Source organism: Schistocerca gregaria, chromosome X (assembly GCF_023897955.1).
Source record: "Schistocerca gregaria isolate iqSchGreg1 chromosome X, iqSchGreg1.2, whole genome shotgun sequence".
In the NCBI taxonomy this organism is placed as follows: Eukaryota; Metazoa; Arthropoda; class Insecta; order Orthoptera; family Acrididae; genus Schistocerca; species Schistocerca gregaria.
Window position 1 is genome coordinate 178,340,991 of NC_064931.1, and position 23,288 is coordinate 178,364,278.

At 45.3% G+C, this 23,288-nt stretch overlaps 1 long non-coding RNA gene across 1 annotated transcript in view; it reads left to right on the forward strand.

Annotated features, from left to right (window-relative positions):
* The window catches only part of LOC126298852 (uncharacterized), a 222,760-nt gene extending 208,821 nt beyond the window's left edge, over positions 1–13,939 (forward strand). Inside the window, exon 3 of the long non-coding RNA XR_007552688.1 lies at positions 13,886–13,939. This is a non-coding gene — a long non-coding RNA (uncharacterized LOC126298852). The remainder of the gene's footprint in view (positions 1–13,885) is intronic.
* The last annotated feature ends 9,349 nt before the right edge of the window (positions 13,940–23,288 follow it).

Genomic DNA, 23,288 nt, shown 5'->3' on the forward strand with positions numbered 1-23,288 from the left:
GCTCCGGACACTGCGAGAGGGCTGCACAAGCAATGATCACACGCACGGCACAGCGGACACATCAGGAACCGCGGTGTTGGCCGTCGAATGGAGCTAGCTGCGCAGCATTTGTGCACCGCCGCCGTCAGTGTCAGCCAGTTTGCCGTGGCATTCGGAGCTCCATCGCAGTCTTTAACACTGGTAGCATGCCGCGACAGCGTGGACGTGAACCGTATGTGCAGTTGACGGACTTTGAGCGAGGGCGTATAGTGGGCATGCGGGATGCCGGGTGGACGTACCGCCGAATTGCTCAACACGTGGGGCGTGAGGTCTCCACAGTACATCGATGTTGTCGCCAGTGGTCGGCGGAAGGTGCACGTGCCCGTCGACCTGGGACCGGACCGCAGCGACGCACGGATGCACGGCAAGATCGTAGGATCCTACGCAGTGCCGTAGGGGACCGCACCGCCACTTCCCAGCAAATTAGGGACACTGTTGCTCCTGGGGTATCGGCGAGGACCATTCGCAACCGTCTCCATGAAGCTGGGATACGGTGCCGCACACCGTTAGGCCGTCTTCCGCTCACGCCCCAACATCGTGCAGCCCGCCTCCAGTGGTGTCGCGACAGGCGTGAATGGAGGGACGAATGGAGACGTGTCGTCTTCAGCGATGAGAGTCGCTTCTGCCTTGGTGCCAATGATGGTCGTATGCGTGTTTGGCGCCATGCAGGTGAGCGCCACAATCAGGACTGCATACGACCGAGGCACACAGGGCCAACACCCGGCATCATGGTGTGTGGAGCGATCTCCTACACTGGCCGTACACCTCTGGTGATCGTCGAGGGGACACTGAATAGTGCATGGTACATCCAAACCGTCATCGAACCCATCGTTCTACCATTCCTAAACCGGCAAGGGAACTTGCTGTTCCAACAGGATAATGCACGTCCGCATGTATTCTGTGCCACCCAACGTGCTCTAGAAGGTGTAAGTCAACTACCCTGGCCAGCAAGATCTCCGGATCTGTCCCCCATTGAGCATGTTTGGGACTGGATGAAGCGTCGTCCCACGCGGTCTGCACGTCCAGCACGAACGCTGGTCCAACTGAGGTGCCAGGTGGAAATGGCATGGCAAGCCGTTCCACAGGACTACATCCAGCATCTCTACGATCGTCTCCATGGGAGAATAGCAGCCTGCATTGCTGCGAAAGGTGGATATAAACTGTACTAGTGCCGACATTGTGCATGCTCTGTTGCCTGTGTCTATGTGCCTGTGGTTCTGTCAGTGTGATAATGTGATGTATCTGACCCCAGGAATGTGTCAATAAAGTTTCCCCTTCCTGGGACAATGAATTCACGGTGTTCTTATTTCAATTTCCAGGAGTGTATTCTTCTTGAAGTCTGAGGGTATTTCGCCTGTCTCATACATCTTGCTCACCAGCTGGTAGAGTTTTGTCATGACTGGCTCTCCCAAGGCCGTCAGTAGTTCTAATGGAATGTTGTCTACTCCGGGGGCCTTGTTTCGACTCAGGTCTTTCAGTGCTCTGTCAAACTCTTCACGCAGTATCGTATCTCCCATTTCGTCTTCATCTACATCCTCTTCTATTTCCATAATATTGTCCTCAAGTACATCGCCCTTGTATAAACCTTCTATATACTCCTTCCACCTTTCTGCCTTTCCTTCTTTGCTTAGAACTGGGCTGCCATCTGAGCTCTTGATATTCATACACGTGGTTCTCTTCTCTCCAAAGGTCTCTTTAATTTTCCTGTAGGCAGTATCTATCTTACCCCTAGTGAGATAAGCTTCTACATCCTTACATTTGTCCTCTAGCCATCCCTGTTTAGCCATTTTGCACTTCCTGTCAATCTCATTTTTGAGACGTTTGTATTCCTTTTTACCTGCTTCATTTACTGCATTTTTATATTTTCTCCTTTCATCAATTAAATTCAATATTTCTTCTGTTACCCAAGGATTTCTAGCAGCCCTCGTCTTTGTACCTACTTTATCCTCTGCTGCCTTCACTACTACATCCCTCAGAGCTACCCATTCTTCTTCTACTGTATTTCTTTCCCCTATTCGTGTCAATTGTTCCCTTATGCTCTCTCTGAAACTCTGTACAACCTCTGGTTCTTTCAGTTTATCCAGGTCCCATCTCCTTAATTTCCCACATTTTTGCAGTTTCTTCAGTTTTAATCTACAGGTCATAACCAATAGATTGTGGTCAGAGTCCACATCTGCCCCTGGAAATGTCTTACAACTTAAAACCTGGTTCCTAAATCTTTGTCTTACCATTATATAATCTATCTGATACCTTTTAGTATCTCCAGGGTTCTTCCACGTATACAACCTTCTTTCATGATTCTTAAACCAAGTGTTAGCTATGATTAAGTTGTGCTCTGTGCAAAATTCTACTAGGCGGCTTCCTCTTTCATTTCTTAGCCCCAATCCATATTCACCTACTATGTTTCGTTCTCTCCCTTTTCCTACACTCGAATTCCAGTCACCCATTACTATTAAATTTTCGTCTCCCTTCACTATCTGAATATTTTCTTTTATTTCATCGTACATTTCTTCAGTTTCTTCATCATCTGCAGAGCTAGTTGGCATATAAACTTGTACTACTGTAGTAGGTGTGGGCTTCGTATCTATCTTGGCCACAATAATGCGTTCACTATGCTGTTTGTAGTAGCTTACCCGCATTCCTATTTTCCTATTCATTATTAAACCTACTCCTGCATTACCCCTATTTGATTTTGTGTTTATAACCCTGTAGTCACCTGACCAGAAGTCTTGTTCCTCCTGCCACCGAACTTCACTAATTCCCACTATATCTAACTTTAACCTATCCATTTCCCTTTTTAAATTTTCTAACCTACCTGTCCGATTAAGGGATCTGACATTCCACGCTCCGATCCGTAGAACGCCAGTTTTCTTTCTCCTAATAACGACATCCTCCTGAGTAGTCCCCGCCCGGAGATCCGAATGGGGGACTATTTTACCTCCGGAATATTTTACCCAAGAGGATGCCATCATCATTTAATCATACAGTAAAGCTGCATGTCCTCGGGAAAAATTACGGCTGTAGTTTCCCCTTGCTTTCAGCCGTTCGCAGTACCAGCACAGCAAGGCCGTTTTGGTTAATGTTGCAAGGCCAGATCAGTCAATCATCCAGACTGTTGCCCCCGCAACTACTGAAAAGGCTGCTGCCCCTCTTCAGGAACCACACGTTTGTCTGGCCTCTCAACAGATACCCCTCCGTTGTGGTTGCACCTACGGTACGGCCATCTGTATCTCTGAGGCACGCAAGCCTCCCCACCAACAGCAAGGTCCATGGTTCATGGGGGGGGGGTTTATTCAGTAGTAAGATGAAACGCAGCTCTTGGCACAGAGTGGTGTGTATGAAATCATATTCAGGCGTTGTAGGCTAGTATATGTTCATCAGTTATGCAGAGCTGTGGCACTTAGATTATCTTAACATGAGAGAATTTAGGGACTGACAGAGAAAGGTTTAAGCTTTATCAATCATCATTTTACAGAAACTACTCATAAGACATAGAATATGAAGTTTTAGATTTTTTAAAGTAAGTTTGATAAATGATCCTACTGGAAATACTGGAAGTCGACAAACATATGACAAAGAATGCCAGCATAATATTAAATGAGCTAACTTAATTTCCTTTTCGCTCTTTTATGTTAAGTTTTCTTTCGAAATGATAGATTGAAATTGTAAAACAAGAATTGTTTTTCATCTGCTCTTAAATTTACCTCCACAAAAAAATTAGTTTCCTTCTTTAGTTACTGTAATTATTTCTGTCTGACAATAAATATAACTCTTTCCTGTATTAACACTCATGACACCATGTTTTTATCTTCTATGTAAACATATATGTGAGTCACACATCATTGTATCTGTGTTTGCAACATTTAGTTGTCAACGAAACATGACTTAAGAAGCCAAGAGGTGTTTCATGACCAAATCAATTTAATTTTACAGAACATCTGAAAGTGTTCCTCGTTCAGTATTATAATCATGCCCTGCCAAGCAATGTTAGGTTAATAGCTGTACAGCAGTGAATTCACAACCACCTGAAATCAGAGCACAACCTAAAATACATAAACATGGGATTCCTAATACACCTGTTGTAAATGACATAATTAGTCCAACATACTTACGAAAAAACAAAATAAATTACTTAACTAGTACTATACATATATCAAGAAATACACAAATAAAAATATGAGTCAGATAAAAGACACAACAATATCAGTAAATAGAAAATTCGTCTGATTAGATGTTACTAATCTGTATGCAAATGTGCCAATTACTAATCCCATAAACATGATAAGGATTAATATACTAAAATTTGGCAAGGCTAACCAATGAGAAATAGTTGAACTCATCTGTCTTCTAGACATAGTGATACCACAAAATTATTTCACCTCCAAAGGAGAAATGTACAAGAATCATGAGGGGTCAGCTATGGGAAGCTGCCTTGCAGGAACTCTTGCAAATATTTTCTTAGATTACGTAGAAAAGAAGCTTCTTAGAGAACAAATCTAGTGGACAAATAAAGTTATTATTGCTGCCAATATGCTGATTATGCTCCACTTCTCCTGATGATGAAATTAATGGATTTCACCAACAATTGAATAAAACGCATAATAGCATTAAATTAATCATCGAATATGAAACAGACGAGAGCATAAACTTCTTAAGTGTAAAATATATTATTATAATTATAACGGCATCCACAAATCTGACGTATTTCATAAACCAATCAAAGTATCACACATAACAAAATGAAAGAACAGCACACAGTAATAAAACAGATAATTATAATTTCGACAAAATTTTTATCAGCGACAGAAAATTCAGATCAAAAGACAATCCTAAATTTTAAGTATTCCATACACTGAGTTGCCAAACATCATGAGATAGCAATGTACACATATACAGATGGCAGTAGTGTCGCATACACAATACATAAAAGGGCAATGCTTTGACAGAGCTGTCATTTGTATACACATGATTCATGTGAAAATTCTGGAAGGGAATTAACAGGCTTTGAACGCGGAATGGTAATTGGAGCTAGACGCATGGGACATTCCATTTCGGAAATCGTTAGGGAATTCAATTATACTGAGATCCACAGTGTCAAGGCTGTGCCGAGAATACCTAATTTCAGGTATTACCTCTGACCACGGGCAATGCAGTGGCTAATGGTCTTGGTTTAACGATCGAGAGCAGCGACGTTTGCGTAGAGCTGTCAGTGCTAACAGACAAGCAACACTGCTTGCAACAACCCTAGAAATCAATGTGGGACGTACGATTAACGTATCCGTTAGGACGGCGAGCCTCTCCTGGGCTCATGACCCTATCACTTCGACCCTAGACAATAGGATAAACGTCGCATGGTCAGATGAGTCCCAGTTCAGTTAGCAGGTTTCCAATGTGGCGCAGACACCACGGAGTCATGGACCCAAGTTGTTAAAAAAGCACTGTGCAAGTTGGTGGTAGCTCCGTAATGGTGTGGCCTGTTTTTATATGGAACGGACTGGCTTTCTGGCCCAACTTCGATGTTAGCAAAGGCACTCACGTCGGTCGGCTGCTGCCATAGCCCATTAACGCCAAATTTCGCCTCAGGTAATGCCGGAAATTTGATGTTCTCGGTGCACTATTGACGCTCTCAATCTCGAAATGTTAAATTTTGTAACGATTTACGATATGGAATGTCCCACGAGTCTAGCTCCCACTACCATTCCACGTGCAAAGTCTGTTATTTCCCGTTGTCGGCCATAATCATGTCGAAAACCTTTACACATGAATCATCCGAGAGCAACCGAGTACAAATGACAGCTCCACCAATGCAAACTCCTATTATACCTTGTGTACGTGATACTACCTCCATCTGTATATGTGGATATCCCTATCCCATGACTTAAGTTACCTCAGTGTAACTTAGTGCAACTGTTTTCAGAGTACATAAATAATACATCTTGTGGAAACCTATGTGCAAAAAATGAGTGCATATGTGGGGATGGGGGTGGTGAGGGCTATTGTGTGTGATTAACAAACATTTCCTATTCAGCAATGTGGGCATATAATTTTTTGATTGCTAAACATCATTAATAATGTTCATAAAAGCTCACCTCATAGAAACAGTTAAAAGTAATAAATTGAGTAGGGTTCAGAAATGCCGATTACAATGTTTGACACGTATTTGCTGCCTGTAATGAGCAAAAATTTCCACTGTATAATGAGTGTGTATGTGGGGATGGGGGTGGAGAGGGGCTATGTGTGTGATTAACAAACACTTTCTATTAAACAATGGGGGCATTTTTTTTTGATTGCTAAACATCATTGATAATGTTTCTATAAGCTCACCTAATAAAAAAAGTTAAAAGTAATAAAGTGAGTAGGGTTCAGAAATGCCGATTACAATATTTGAAACGTATTTGCTGCCTGAAATGATCAAAAATTTCCACTGTATAACCTCAAAATCATAAAGTCCTGCATAGATCAGTTGAAGTATCTAAGATGCAGTGTTTGTGTGTGTTCTACATAACTCGTTGACAAAAATTATACAAAAAGTGTTTAAGATTCAGTAACAGACAATGCAGTATTTTGAACCTCTTTGCTCCTTACACAGTGTAATCTCTATCCGGAAATCGTAACATTTTTATGATGCTGTCTCAAGCACAGTTATTGTATGTATGAACTTGATGTAATGTGACATCATGTTCAAACAGTCGCGCTCGTATGCTGCATGGAAGTGACCCTGTGTGTTACAGACAGCTGAAGGCCCACTTCCCTCCCTCTGTCTCACCAACATTCTCCTTCTCACCGATAGCCGTAGTCAACGTCATCAAGTGTGCTGCAACGGATATAGCTCTTCCGATAATGTACATTTATGGAGTATGAGCTATGCAGTTTATCATATTTTAAAAAAATGCTGATTGTTTCTTGTAATTATCTCACCTAATAATGTATTGTAATGATCATTATCACGAAATTTCCCACCTGTGTGCTGCCATCTTAATTTCCAATGTGACCAACTTTCAGACAGTATTTCGTATATTAATCCTTTCAGACTCGAATTTTTCTGAAGGAAGAAAAATTTTTCATTATATGGTAATGCTTTTAGGTGGTTTTTAATGATTTTAGATGCAAGATATATACAAAAATATGTACTCGTTTTCAAAACATACATTATACACTTGGTTTCATTTTATGGCCTAAAATAACTAATTACGTAACATTCTCTATTGTAATAAATAGTAAAATGATCATTCAAAAATTACCACACAAGAAACAATAACAATACTGAATTATACAGTTGCTGAGCACTGCCACATTGACTTGCTCATATTTTCATTGTGATGCCCAACAGTTGGCAGCTCTTGTGCATGATGAAAAGGCTGAACTTTCACAAATATGTACCTCAGGTTTCCATTGGGAAAAAGTACTTCTGTTTCAGCTAAGACACAGTAGAAGTTAATGTACACAGTTGGAGTCAGAGGATCTGAGAAGGTTAATACACCTGGGTGAAAACGGTGTCTGTATGAAGTACACCAAATCAGATAAAACAATATAGTGGGTTTTAACTGGCCGCTTATTTCAAGCATTCCTCCAAGGGTTTTGGTGTGGCAGTCTAGTGAGATATATTTGTTTTAACAAATGAAGTAATTAGTTTTATATTGATAAATATTATTGTTTCTCGGTTCTTTATTTTTTTTTTTTTCGAGTTCCACTTCAGCGTGTCATGTTCTGTACAGAATACATCTCCACATCATCAGCGCACTTTGCTGAACTCGTGGTACACAATTAGGAAGGGGCGTGGGTGGTCATGTACGAGACAGCATACACGACAAGCCAATCAACAAGGTTATTGTGACGGCTGTGTGTGTTGCGTGCACGTTAGGGCGCGCTCAGAACATTTAGCAGCGATTTTAATATTACAGTACATTTACTATGTGATCAAAAGTATTCGAACACCTGGATGAAAATGACTTACATGTTCGTGGCGACCTCCATCGGTAATGCTGGAATTCAATATGGTGTTGGCCCAGCCTTAACCTTGATGACAGCTGCCACTCTTGCACGCATACTTTTAATCAGATGCTGGCAGGTTTCTTGGGGGAATGGCAGCCCATTCTTCATGGAGTGCTGCACTGAGGAGAGGTATCGATATCGCTCGATAATGTCTGGCACGAAGCTGGCTTTCTAAAACATCCCACAGGTGTTCTATAGGATTCAAGGCAGGACTCTGTGCTGCCCAGTCCATTACAGGGATGTTATTGTCGTGTAACCACTCCGCCACAGGCCGTGCATTATGAACAGGTGCTCGATCGTGTTGAAAGATGCAATCGCCATCCCCGAATAGCTCTTCTACAGTGGGAAGCAAGAAGGTGCTTAAAAAATCAATGTAGGTCTGTACTGTGATAGTGCCACGCAAAACAACAAGGGGTGCAAGCCCCCTCCATAAATAACACGACTACACCATAACACCATCGCCTCCGAATTAAACTGTTGGCATTACAGACGATGGCAGATGACGTTCACCGGGGTTTCGCCATACCCATACGCTACCATCGGATCGCCATACTGTGTACCGTGATTCGTTACTCCACACAACGTTTCTCCACTGTTTAATAGTCAAATGTTTACGCTCCTTACACCAAGCGCAGCGTCGTTTGGCATTTACCGGCGTGATGTGTGGTGTATGAGCAGCCGCTCGACCAGAAAATCCAAGTTTTCTCACCTCCCACCTCACTGTCATAGTACTTGGCAGTTTCGAATTCCTACGTGGTGGTTTGGATAGATGTCGGCCTATTACACATTACAACCCTCTTCAACTGTCGGCGGTCTCTGTCAGTCAACAGGCGAGGTTGGCTAGTAAACTTTTGTGCTGTAAGTGTCCCTTCACGTTTCCACTTCACTATCACATCGGAAAGAGTGGACCTCGGGATATTCAGGAATGTGGAAATCTCGCGTACAGACGTATGACACAAGTGACACCCAATCACCTGACAACGTTCGAAGTCCGTGAGTTCCGCGTAGCGCCCCATCCTGCTCTCTCGCGATGTCTAACGACTACTGAGGTCGCTGATACGGAGTACCTGGCAGTAGGTGGCAGCACAATGCATCTAATATGAAAAACGTATGTTTTGGGGGGGTGTCCCGATACTTTTGCTCACATAGTGTATCGTGATGGCTAACTCGTCTGTGAGGTTCATTATGAGTCACAGAAAATAAACACGACTAGTGGAACGTTAACATAGAACGTGACACCATTTCGTCCATATTACAATGGTTATTTCAGAAGTTCCGCACATTGTGAGATAAAATTGAAGAAAATAATTTATTTTACCAAATACCTTTACAGGCCCTCAAAAAAGCCCCCATTCTTGCTTATGACAGCTTTCCAACGTTTTGGCAATTTCTGTGTTCCGGATTGAGGACCTTCATTGTTGAGCTGTCTGGTTACTCGCGTCACCTCACTGGAAGCGTCATCAGTTGTATCAAGACGGAGTTGTTCGTTCAATTTGGGAAACCAATTAATCTCGTGGGCTCATAACAGGACTATATGGTGTGTGTGGAAGTGCTTCCAATCCATATTTGTCGACGGTAGGGCAATAAGCGGTCTTGAATTATCGTGCAAAGTGAGGACACCGGTTGCGAGCATGTGAGGCCTTCTTTGACGAGTTGTCCGGAGCAAAACATTTTGTAGAAACAGCTTGTATTATGCACCGATTACTAACGTCCCTTGGGGCACTCTGTTTGTAGCTACGATTTAATTCATGCCATAGGCAAATATCATCATCAGTTTCACCTTTGATTGTTGGCGGCAGAATTTTTTCGGACGTGGAGAGTCGGAACATTTCCATTGTGACGACTGACAAGGAACCTATTGAGTGCGAGGTCGCAAAAGGCCAATGATGTTCACGGAATTCGACACCAGGTATATTTTCTACCACGCGACCACAATAGTGGCTTCTAACGGAAACAGGGGGCGAGATTGGAAGTACCCAATGGTGAACACAGCGTGAGCCTACGGAGCGTAGCTGAACTGCGTAGTCGGCGAGTGATACAGTGCAGGTGGTGTTGATACAAATCAGAGTAATGGCGGCAATAAACAAGTCAAGCACTGCATTATCCCTACAACAAGAGTTGTCGGAGTTGACATTTCGTCAAAAAGTAGCCCAAGGAATTTCGCAAAGTGAGAAAGAAGTGGCACATGAAATATTAATGTTTCTGCAAGATGAGTCAGTGTAATGTTTGGTTACACTCGATTTTGCGGATAGTGTACTCGAGGAGTACAATGATGACGATACTTATTTAACAAGTGAAAGTGATACTGAAACAAATGACGAGCGATGTGGTTCATCGTACTTGTCTGACAGGTAGCCACAAGTCCAGTCATCAGTGAAACTTAGTAAAGGACAAAAGTTGTCCAAGGAGCTGGTATTAAACTTAGTTACGTACATGGGAGATCATCCGCAGCATAGCAAAAAACATTTATGAACAGATTTCGAATAAGTCCACAGCAATATTACCGTGCAGTCCATAAGAACTGGTGTTTGCGCGTTTCAAGGCTGCTCAATACGATTTGCGGAATGTGCATTATAGTGACCTACTACGTTACGCACATCAAATTACGCGCGACATAGATTACAGTGCTTTCAAGGGAATCAGTGGATGGTTGAATAAATTCAAACAATGTTACAGAATTGGAAGGGGTAATACACTCCTGGAAATGGAAAAAAGAACACATTGACACCGGTGTGTCAGACCAACCATACTTGCTCCGGACACTGCGAGAGGGCTGTACAAGCAATGATCACACGCAAGGCACAGCGGCCACACCAGGAACCGCGGTGTTGGCCGTCGAATGGCGATAGCTGCGCAGCATTTGTGCACCGCCGCCGTCAGTGTCAGCCAGTTTGCCGTGGCATACGGAGCTCCATCGCAGTGTTAAACACTGGTAGCATGCCGCGACAGCGAGGACGTGAACCGTATGTGCGGTTGACGGACTTTGAGCCAGGGCGTATAGTGGGCATGCGGGAGACCGGGTGGACATACCGCCGAATTGCTCAACACGTGGGGCGTGAGGTCTCCACAGTACATCGATGTTGTCGCCAGTGGTCGGCGGAAGGTGCACGTGCCCGTCGACCTGGGACCGGACCGCAGCGACGCACGGATGCACGCCAAGACCGTAGGATCCTACGCAGTGCCGTAGGGGACCGCACCGCCAGTTCCCAGCAAATTAGGGACACTGTTGCTCCTGGGGTATCGGCGAGGACCATTCACAACCGTCTCCATGAAGCTGGGCTACGGTCCCGCACACCGTTAGGCCGTCTTCCGCTCACGCCCCAACATCGTGCAGCCCGCTTCCAGCGGTGTCGCGACAGGCGTGAATGGAGGGACGAATGGAGACGTGTCGTCTTCAGCGATGAGAGTCGCTTCTGCCTTGGTGCCAATGATGGTCGTATGCGTGTTTGGCGCCGGCAGGTGAGCGCTACAATCAGGACTGCATACGACCGAGGCACACAGGGCCAACACCCGGCATCATGGTGTGGGGAGCGATCTCCCACACTGGCTGTACACCTCTGGTGATCGTCGAGGGGACACTGAATAGTGCACGGTACATCCAATCCGTCATCGAACCCATCGTTCTACCATTTCTAGACCGGCAAGGGAACTTGCTGTTCCAACAGGACAACGCACGTCCGCATGTATCCCGTGCCACCCAACGTGCTCTAGAAGGTGTAAGTCAACTACCCTGGCCAGCAAGATCTCCGGATCTGTCCCCCATTGAGCATGTTTGGGACTGGATGAAGCGTCGTCTCACGCGGTCTGCACGTCCAGCACGAACGCTGGTCCAACTGAGGCGCCAGGTTGAAATGGCATGGCAAGCCGTTCCACAGGACTACATCCAGCATCTCTACGATCGTCTCCATGGGAGAATAGCAGCCTGCATTGGTGCGAAAGGTGGATATACACTGTACTAGTGCCGACATTGTGCATGCTCTGTTGCCTGTGTCTATGTGCCTGTGGTTCTGTCAGTGTGATCATGTGATGTATCTGACCCCAGGAATGTGTCAATAAAGTTTCCCCTTCCTGGGACAATGAATGCACGGTGTTCTTATTTCAATTTCCAGGAGTGTATAACGAAATTTTAAACAATGCGTCAACTTGACGATGCACCGAAAACAGCGGAATCGGCCTAAAATTTTGTAGAAGAGATACTGAAACTAATTTATCCCAGCGTCCAGTGAGGAATTTGTTTCCAACTCCGACCAGTCGGTATTTGAAGAGAAAATGCAAGTGAAAATAGAAACTAAGACGTACTAAGAGAGTTGTATCAAGATTAACTAACATCAGTTCTTAACGCATTCATATACAATTATGGTGACTGTTAATCTAGATGCCACTGCTTTCCGCAGTGGTAACACCGGTTCCCGTTAGATCACCGAAGTTAAGCGCTGTCAGGCTGGGCTAGCACTTGGATGGGTGACCATCCAGTCTACCGAGCACTGGCAGCAAGCGGGGTGCACTCATCCCTTGTGAGGCAAACTGAGGAGCTACTTGATTGAGAAGTAGCGGCTGCGGTCTCGGAAACTGACATACGGCCGGGAGAGCGGTGTGCTGACCACGTGCCCCTCCATATCCGCATCCAGTGACGGCTGTGGGCTGAGGATGACACGGCGACTGGTCAGTACCTTTGGGCCTTCATGGCTTGTTCGGGAGGAGTTTAGTTTAGTTTTTAGTTAATCTGGATGGTAAATTGCTCGGGAAGCTCCGTATTGTGCTGCGAGAAGTTGAAGGTACACTGAGCCTATGATTCTGTTTCGTGTGTGTGATCCTGCAAGGGCAGTCGGGAATATTTACGTCACAGCAAGCAAGAGTGGGAAAATCGTCGTAAGAGAACTACAGATATGGTATGAGCATTGCTTTTGGCCAATATCTGGTTAAAATAACTTGCTTTTGCTTAATTCCTGGTCTGCGTTTAAAAATCGACCTCCTTTTGAGCATAATGTCTCTCCTGGGATGTGTTTGACATTGCAATTCATACCACCTGGAACCACTGAACAAATTCTGCCTCTGGATGTTTCTTCTTTCAGTGCCTATAAAACATACTATCTCACTATCTGAAGATATGCCTTAAAGGATATCCAGTTTCATGATAAGCTTCATGACAGTCTATTTCTCATTCGGTTGCATGACATCTCAGTCCACCAGTTCTCATCACCAATACGATTTTGCATGTATTGTCTAAGAATGGATACCTAGCGGAACCTCGTGCACGGTTTGCAACTCGCAAGGAGCTCTCCTTCGATTTTGATGGTGCGAACCTTTGTGATCACTGTGGCGTGTCATTTTTCATTCGATGTTCGCGTTGCAAGTTAATGGTTTGTTTTGAACACATTTTGAATGTCGACGATGTTTATTTTGTGAAGTGTAAGACATCCCATAGAAGGTTGATCTCTGCACTCCCGCACACTCATTTTCTTTTCTCAGAATTCATTACGTACACCGAGCACACTAGCGTGACACGAAATTCTCAATCGGATGAACCATGGTATCCAATTGAGTCTCCTCTTACTGAGTAACAGGAACCCGCAACTGTGCACTCTGATGTGAAATGCCCTCGGATAACTCATTGTCTGGTTTGGTACGGTCTAAAATGAAAGATAACGATTCAGATCGTTGTAGCACAAAAGCTTAATTTTAGCGTTCAGTTTTCCACTGACCATAGGATGCACTGTCGGTCAAGAGATAAAGTAAACAGTAGTCATTGTGAGTACTGGGTGAGCAGTGACTTCACTTGTAGTAGCACAGGAGATTGGTTTCAGGTGTGACGCCTGCACGGAGACAGATGTTACATTGTTGGACGTTGCCGCAGGACAGAGACAGAGCGCCCGGCGCCGAGGGAGCCGACGGCCTTCACCGCCTGCTCCGCCAAGGAGCCCTGCTTCAAGCCCTGTGGACGCAGGTAACGACACCAACGAAACTACTACAGCACCAACGCACCTGTCAGCTTTTGGTAACTGCTAACCAATCTACTAATTAGAAATTCACCATGTCCAAGAGATATCGGTGTTTGCAGTTTGCTGTAGATATTTGTACACAATTAATGCGCATACAAATTTAACTGCTTGTAGAACTGTATGGTAAATCTAACTTTAACAACAAAATTGACACAGCTTTATCTGCTCCATACGTACGAAATGTTTCATCCAAAAGTTCGTTCGTGCAATAGAGTTTGTCGAGACGAACGGATTTCTGTTTACACAGGAGATGAATTCGCAGTTGCTAACATGAACCGCCTTGAGCCGTATATACGTCACTGAAAATTTATTCCGGATCGCGACTGGACTCCAATCCGAATTTCCTGCTTTATGCGAGCTGTCCCTTAACCGCTTCGGCTATCCACTCACGAATCACGGCCCTATCAAAACTTACATATGTCGTCGTTCTTGTGTCACTACCTGCACTCGTACGCTATGTATATTCCCGTCCAGGAATGACATATTTATTGAGACGCGAGGGGCTGGTAGTGCCGAATAACTACGAATGTATGCCTATATGTCCGAAGAGACATTGCATCGTACTTCTTAACCAACTAAGGCACTGCGATTTCGTATTTATTAGCCAATACCAGGCCCTTCACTCTCAATAAATTTGTCCTTCCCTGCCGGGAATATACGTAACGTACGAGTGCAGACTGTAACACAACGACGACGACATATGAAATTCGACTCGGGTTGTGATTCGTGCACGGATAGCTGAAGCGGTTAAAGTGATCGACCCCTTATCCGATCCATCGACCAGGGAAGACCGATACAGATGCGTCCAGGGCTGGAGTACCATCATGTAGCACTCATATAACCGTTCGAATCATCAGTGGCATTTCTTCCAGTAGGGGAGGCAATGCCACATGCAAACAAAAAAAACAACCTATAGTTCCGGCCTGTTAAGCGACGTGGAAGGAAGATTGGTCCCAAACTACGGTTGCCAATTATCCTGGCCCACATATTCCGCTTGCAACGATGCTGATGATTCGCTGCCACCATATCTGTATACTATCACAGATAATTGTTATGAAAGTTGAAGATATGACTCCGAGTAAAAGTAGCCTCATCTGTGAATAGGATGCCTGACACAAATCGCGGAATCGTGGTTGCCTGCTGAAGAAGCCAGTGACAAAACTACTCTCGATGTGGAAAGTTTGTTACTAGTAAGCCCTGCACACGCTGTAAGTGATTAGGGTAGTAACAATTGACATGGAGAATGTTCCTCACGTTGTCTGGCTTACCATGTACTGGCGGGCCAACTGCCTGATCCTGACACTGTTGCAAACCTTGAACGCTGCGGTTGCTGTCGGCTGGGATAGGTCTTGTGATACAGTCTTGCTACCCACCGCCCGTTGCCATTTGTCTTTCCGCAAGTAAACACCGTGTCAGCAAGCTCTCGATTCGAATATGGAGCCATTGTGTTCAACGCCGTATCAAATCCCTTTACTAGGTGAATCAGCAAAAGTGAATTGAACACGACATTACCAACTACTAAGGAAGAAATGGGCGCTAGGGCATGACTATGAGGAATAGAACCACCCTCTAGGAGGAAACAGTGCATACTGTAACTGAGGCTGCATGGTACAGAGCGTACTGGACCGCAGTCTCTGTAACGAAGTATAATTGAATAAATGGCCTCTAGCATGGAAACCATGCATTCCCGGATATATGGTCATTATTCCCTTTTTATTCCGTATCCTCTCCTCGATTAATCCTTAGTGTTTGAACACGGTGAAAAAATCACTCTGAACAGAAAAAAACAAGCGCAGTTTTTATTAATGACCGATCTGCGTTTGGTGTTAATGGTGAATTTAGAAAGGTCTTCTACTAACGGTTTTCTTGTGGTCCACTTGTGCAGAAATTCACGAATATTAAACAGTACATACAATTTTCTGTGCACAGTACACACGAAAATAGCGAACGCACAAAATCAAGAGACAAATACACTCCTGGAAATTGAAATAAGAACACCGTGAATTCATTGTCCAAGGAAGGGGAAACTTTATTGACACATTCCTGGGGTCAGATACATCACATGATCACACTGACAGAACCACAGCCACATAGACACAGGCAACAGAGCATGCACAATGTCGGCACTAGTACAGTGTATATCCACCTTTCGCACCAATGCAGGCTTCTATTCTCCCATGGAGACGATCGTAGAGATGCTGGATGTAGTCCTGTGGAGCGGCTTGCCATGCCATTTCCACCTAGCGCCTCAGTTGGACCAGCGTTCGTGCTGGACGTGCAGACCGCGTGAGACGACGCTTCATCCAGTCCCAAACATGTTCAATGGGGGACAGATCCGGAGATCTTGCTGGCCAGGGTAGTTGACTTACACCTTCTAGAGCACGTTGGGTGGCACAGGATACATGCGGACGTGCATTGTCCTGTTGGAACAGCAAGTTCCCTTGCCGGTCTAGGAATGGTAGAACGATGGGTTCGATGACGGTTTGGATGTACCATGCACTATTCAGTGTCCCTTGGACGATCACCAGAGGTGTACGGCCAGTGTAGGAGATCGCTCCCCACACCATGATGCCGGGTGTTGGCCCTGTGTGCCTTGGTCGTATGCAGTCCTGATTGTGGCGCTCACCTGCACGGCGCCAAACACGCATACGACCATCATTGGCAACAAGGCAGAAGCGACTCTCATCGCTGAAGACGACACGTCTCCATTCGTCCCTCCATTCACGCCTGTCGCGACACCACTGGAGGCGGGCTGCACGATGTTGGGGCGTGAGCGGAAGACGGCCTAATGGTGTGCGGGACCGTAGCCCAGCTTCATGGAGACGGTTGTGAATGGTCCTCGCCGATACCCCAGGAGCAACAGTGTCCCTAATTTGCTGGGAAGTGGCGGTGCGGTCCCCTACGGCACTGCGTAGGATCCTACAGTCTTGGCGTGCATCAGTGCGTCGTTGGGGTCCGGTCCCAGGTCGACGGGCACGTGCACCTTCCGCCGACCACTGGCGACAACATCGATGTACTGTGGAGACCTCACGCCCCACGTGTTGAGCAATTCGGCGGTACGTCTACCCGGCCTCCCGCATGCCCACTATACGCCCTCGCTCAAAGTCCGTCAGCTGCACATACGGTTCACGTCCACGCTGTCGCGGCATGCTACCAGTGTTAAAGACTGATGGAGCTCCGTATGCCACGGCAAACTGGCTGACACTGACGGCGGCGGTGCACAAATGCTGCGCAGCTAGCGCCATTCGACGGCCAAAACCGCGGTTCCTGGTGTGTCCGCTGTGCCGTGCGTGTGATCATTGCTTGTACAGCCCTCTCGCAGTGTACGGAGCAAGTATGGTGGGTCTGACACATCGGTGTCAATGTGTTCTTTTTTCCATTTCCAGGAGTGTATATTTTTACCTATAGTCAACAGAAATAAACGCCAAAGGTTGTCCACAAAATACGATACACTATTCTCTCGTACAGAGAATATGATAAATACGAGACGATAGAGAGTAACTACAAGGACTTCACTCTTCCTCCAATCAAGGTATGTCCCTTCCTTTACTACTAAGAACATTTTTATGAAAGTATCACAGCTGTCGTGCTTTTGATGTTACCTTGTGTCACCTTGTGACAGTTTTAAAAACTGTAACGAAGTCTATAGCCCATGTATTACTAAGCTATATGTGTTTTAGCCTAATAGAAATCCACTAAAACATTATTATTGATCTCGGTGGCGAGTCGTCTTCAAAGCAGAGTCCATAATTCATGAACGTTCACACATTATGTATTTGGCACTTGTTTCTATGCCAGCATGCTGTTCCTGTATCACAGCAAATTGTGAAAACTATCTTGCTCACGTTTATGTATTTTAGCTGGAAGTATTCCTGGTTGTTTATCACAGATGTAAATGAGGACTGAGTTTTGGATTCTCCTAAAAGTGGTTCTGAGGCTTGCTGATATAAAAGCCTTTATGGTCATCTCCCGCGGCATGCAGACGCTCTGGATGTGGCTCCTTAACCCTACACCCTCGTCATCATTCTACATTTTACATACATGGACCAATAATGAGAATTATAAAGTGTAAGATATCTTCAATTTAAGTATAAAACCTGATCGTAACATTCCACAAAGAATTTATTTTTATTTCGACATAAAAGTATGAGAAGTGACAAATTGGCACGTTAATTTCAGCATACAACAAGGTATTCTTTGACGGAGTGACACTAACACACTAAAATAAATAAATAAAGTACCAAGTGCAAATGAAATTCTGATGTAATAGACGATGGCTCTCTTCACAAATAACCGACGTTTACTATTATATTTAGCTCCGTTAAGCTAGGTTATACACTTTAAATTTGTCACTCTACTATTCCCGTCACAGATACTGGATGCCAATCAGCACTGAGTATATCCCCAGTGCACGATGTGATCGAGTGACCTTTCGAAACTCCATAGTACCACACATTCATTACCTTACATTTATAATGCACAACCCATCAATAATGCATTGCTTTCGTAATGGAGATAAGTAAATTGCGATAACACCGTTCCGCTAAGCCTGGTGGTAGACAGTAACATGAAACAGTTTTCATTACTGTAATTTCAAACCCTTGCCACAGAATCAAATGAAATGAGGACATGGGCCGCTGTTGGTGGTGATACTTCTTAAGGACAGATATCTTAAGCTCAACATACATATTCATGCTTATAGTGAGGAATGGTTACTCCTAACGACATTCGAACACTGGCTTCCCATGCATCTATAACAGTTGCCTAAAAAAAAAAAAAAATTAAAAATGTGACGTCAGACTTGATTCAACATTATAACCAAACACTAAGGTGACAAAATCGTGAGATAGCCTTTTATACACATACAGTTGGTGGTAATATCGCATGCACAAGGTATAAAAAGGCAGTGAATTGGCGACGCTGTAATTTGCACTCAGGTGATTCATGTGAAAAGCTTTACGACATGATTATGGCTACACGGTGGGAATCAACAGACTTTGAACGCAGAATATTAGTTGGAGCTAGAGGCATGTACATTCCACTTCAGAACTCGTTAGGGAATTCAATATTCCTAGCTCCACAGTGTCAAGAGTTTGACAAGAATACCAAATTTCAGGCCATTACCTCTCACCACAGACAAAATTGTGGCCAATGGCCTTTATTTAACTACTGAGAGCAGTCGCGTTTGCGTAGAGTAATCAGTGCTAACAGACAAGCAGCACTGCGTGAAATAACCGCAGAAATCAATGTAGAACGTACGATGAACGTATCCATTAGACACTGAGGCGAAATACACTCCTGGAAATGGAAAAAAGAACACATTGACACCGGTGTGTCAATCCCACCATACTTGCTCCGGACACTGCGAGAGGGCTGTACAAGCAATGATCACACGCACGGCACAGCGGACACACCAGGAACCGCGGTGTTGGCCGTCGAATGGCGATAGCTGCGCAGCATTTATGCACCGCCGCCGTCAGTGTCAGCCAGTTTGCCTTGGCATACGGAGCTCCATCGCAGTCTTTAACACTGGTAGCATGCCGCGACAGCGTGGACTTGAACCGTATGTGCAGTTGACGGACTTTGAGCGAGGGCGTATAGTGGGCATGCGGGAGGCCGGGTGGACGTACCGCCGAATTGCTCAACACGTGGGGCGTGAGGTCTCCACAGTACATCGATGTTGTCGCCAGTGGTCGGCGGAAGGTGCACGTGCCCGTCGACCTGGGACCGGACCCCAGCGACGCACTGATGCACGCCAAGACCGTAGGATCCTACGCAGTGCCGTAGGGGACCGCACCGCCACTTCCCAGCAAATTAGGGACACTGTTGCTCCTGGGGTATCGGCGAGGACCATTCACAACCGTCTCCATGAAGCTGGGCTACGGTCCCACACACCGTTAGGCCGTCTTCCGCTCACGCCCCAACATCGTGCAGCCCGCCTCCAGTGGTGTCGCGACAGGCGTGAATGGAGGGACGAATGGAGACGTGTCGTCTTCAGCGATGAGAGTCGCTTCTGCCTTGTTGCCAATGATGGTCGTATGCGTGTTTGGCGCCGTGCAGGTGAGCGCCACAATCAGGACTGCATACGACCAAGGCATACAGGGCCAACACCCGGCATCATGGTGTGGGGAGCGATCTCCTACACTGGCCGTACACCTCTGGTGATCATCGAGGGGACACTGAATAGTGTACGGTACATCCAAACCGTCATCGCACCCATCGTTCTACCATTCCTAGACCGGCAAGGGAACTTGCTGTTCCAGCAGGACAATGCACGTCCGCATGTATCCCGTGCCACCCAACGTTCTCTAGAAGGTGTAAATCAACTACCCTGGCCAGCAAGATCTCCGGATCTGTCCCCCATTGAGCATGTTTGGGACTGGATGAAGCGCCATCTCACGCGGTCTGCACGTCCAGCACGAACGCTGGTCCAACTGAGGCGCCAGGTGGAAATGGCATGGCAAGCTGTTCCACAGGACTACATCCAGCATCTCTACGATCGTCTCCATGGGAGAATAGCAGCCTGCATTGGTGCGAAAGGTGGATATACACTGTACTAGTGCCGACATTGTGCATGCTCTGTTGCCTGTGTCTATGTGCCTGTGGTTCTGTCAGTGTGATCATGTGATGTATCTGACCCCAGGAATGTGTCAATAAAGTTTCCCCTTCCTGGGACAATGAATTCACGGTGTTCTTATTTCAGTTTCCAGGAGTGTAGGTCGTTAATGGGCTAGGCAACAGACGAACGACGCGAGTGCCTTTGATAACAGCACGACATCGCCTGCACGGCCTCCCCTGGTCAGATGAGTGCTGATTTCAGTTGGTAAGGGCTGATGGTAGGGTTCGCATGAGGCACAGGCCCCACGAAGCCATGGACCCAAGTTGTCAACAAGGCACTGTGGAGGCTTCATAATGGTGTGTGCTCTGGTTACATAGAATGGACTGGCTCCTCGGGTCCAACTGGACACATCATTGACTGGAAATAGTTATGTTCAGCTACTTTGAGACCATTTGCAGCCATTCATTGACTTCATGTTCACAAACAACGATATCTTGTCACCGTGGCGCAGTTGTTCGCGATTGATTTGAAGAATATTCTGGACAATACGAGTGAATGATTTGGCCAACCAGATCGCCATCATTATTGGATATAATCGAGAGCTCAGTTTGTTCACCGGTTACACTTTCGCAGTTATGGACGGCTACAGAGTCAGCATGACTCAGTATTTCTGCAGGGGACTTCCAACGGCTTGTTGAGTCCATGCCACATCGAATCGCTGCATTATGCTGGACAAAAGGCGGTCCGACACGATGTTAGGAGGTATCCAATGACTTCTGTCACCTTAGTCAAAAGAGTTTAATCACATTTTTAGAATCACTCCTTAAATGTTAAATTCACATTGCGTTACTGAAGTGTATTCGAGTAGTTCGTGTATAAAGGACAGAAAGACTGATCTACCATGATGAGAAGAGGACACGATTTATATGAGCTGTGAATAGGAGGGCTAAAAGCTTTTATGCCGAATGTGGATAGGGGGAGGGGGGGAGGGAATTAGACGGTTTCTGAAATGGAAAAGGCTACACATTATTTACGACCCTTCGTGGTGTAAAAAATGTATCTTGTGAGAACTAATGACACCATTCAGAATAAACAACATGAAAAATATAAATCTGCGCGTGCCGCTGACGCGATTTACTTCCACGGTGCACGAAGGCCAACAGGCTGTAGAAAAAGTGTCATTCAGACTTTTGGTCAGTTGATGTTAGCCTGTCCGGTGAAAAATGCAGGAGAAACATTCTGCATTAAGTAACTACTTCTGGGAGAACACTATGTCATGGGGCCAGCTTTATGGTTTCTCTTCAGCGATTGGGTTACGAATCTACACTGTGATACCTCGTACACTCGTATGGTATAACAGTTCATCCCGAGGAGGATGAAACCTTTAAGCTAGATAAGGCATCTCGTTCACTGGTAATAATGAAGGATTCATTCTCCAAAGTACTTCCTGGCGCCCAAGTTCCTCAAATATCAAACTCATTGAATTTCTATGATACCATCTCGATTGATGGCTTTACTAAGTCTTTGATGACTTTACGGCTATACGCCCTTTGTCAGCTGTGGGCAACACTACGGACAGAATGGTTCCTGATCCCATGGATCACTTCCAGTTCGTCAACTCCTGTGTACAGCATGCAACAGGGACATAACTTCAAAATGCAGGACTGGAAATTCTATTTTCTGGAAACAAGATGTAAAGTTCGCCTGAACTGGTGCCGATATCGCAGCTCAGAACTATCTTAATCCAGTATACAACAGAAACTACCCATAAAAGTAGGCATTATCAGTAGACAAGTAAGCTATCCAGCAGAATTGTAGCAGCTAGCCCATTTTTTTCGTTCTTTTCCCCTCCCATCCTTTTTTCGCCAGTTGTCTTCGAGCACGACCTCCCATCGTAATAGATAGTTATTTAGATGCTACATTGTTGAAAATAATTTGCCAAATATGTTTTTGACAGCATGTAATGCTACATAAAGCAATGACTGACAATTTCATGTGTAACTAAATATGCCTTTATTTTCTACTGATAAATTTCACACCAAAGTATCATTGAAACTTTGTTCACTTTCTCAACAGAAATCGAAATGTCCGAACAGTATTGAAAACAAAATGAAAACCGTCACTCTAGAGGGGCGTTTTCTTCATGGTTCGAAGCTTCAGTATCGAATATGCCCTCCCCGTGAGCAAACATCACAGCCTGACTTCAATGTATTGTGCCCCACAGAGGCTTAGGAAGTCACTTTGTGGTACCTGTTCCCATTCTTCAGTATGAGACTGAGTTTTTTGGAATTACGTGATGCAACAGGACGACCACGAATCAGTATTAACACTACGTCGCTGGTGATGCCCAATAGATGCATTGGGGAATCCTCGTGCAGTGAAGGACGTTCAGGACCAATATCAAATGTAGTAATCACCAGACTGTTTTACAGTGTCTTCTCGATGTACTCCACAACGGTAATGTCATCACAGACAGAGACAAGATCCTTTCGACTGTCAGAAATAGTGCCACCTCACGACATCACAGAATCTTGCCTGTCAAGGACAACATTAATACCTCAGGCGTCTACATGTAGCTACGTGTCCCTAAACCTTCAGATGGCTTATAACGTGGCTGCATATATCGAGCAGCCAAAGGTGAAGCCTCAGGCTACGCAATAATAGCCCCGCCCCTGGCTATACAGGGTGTCACGAGCATA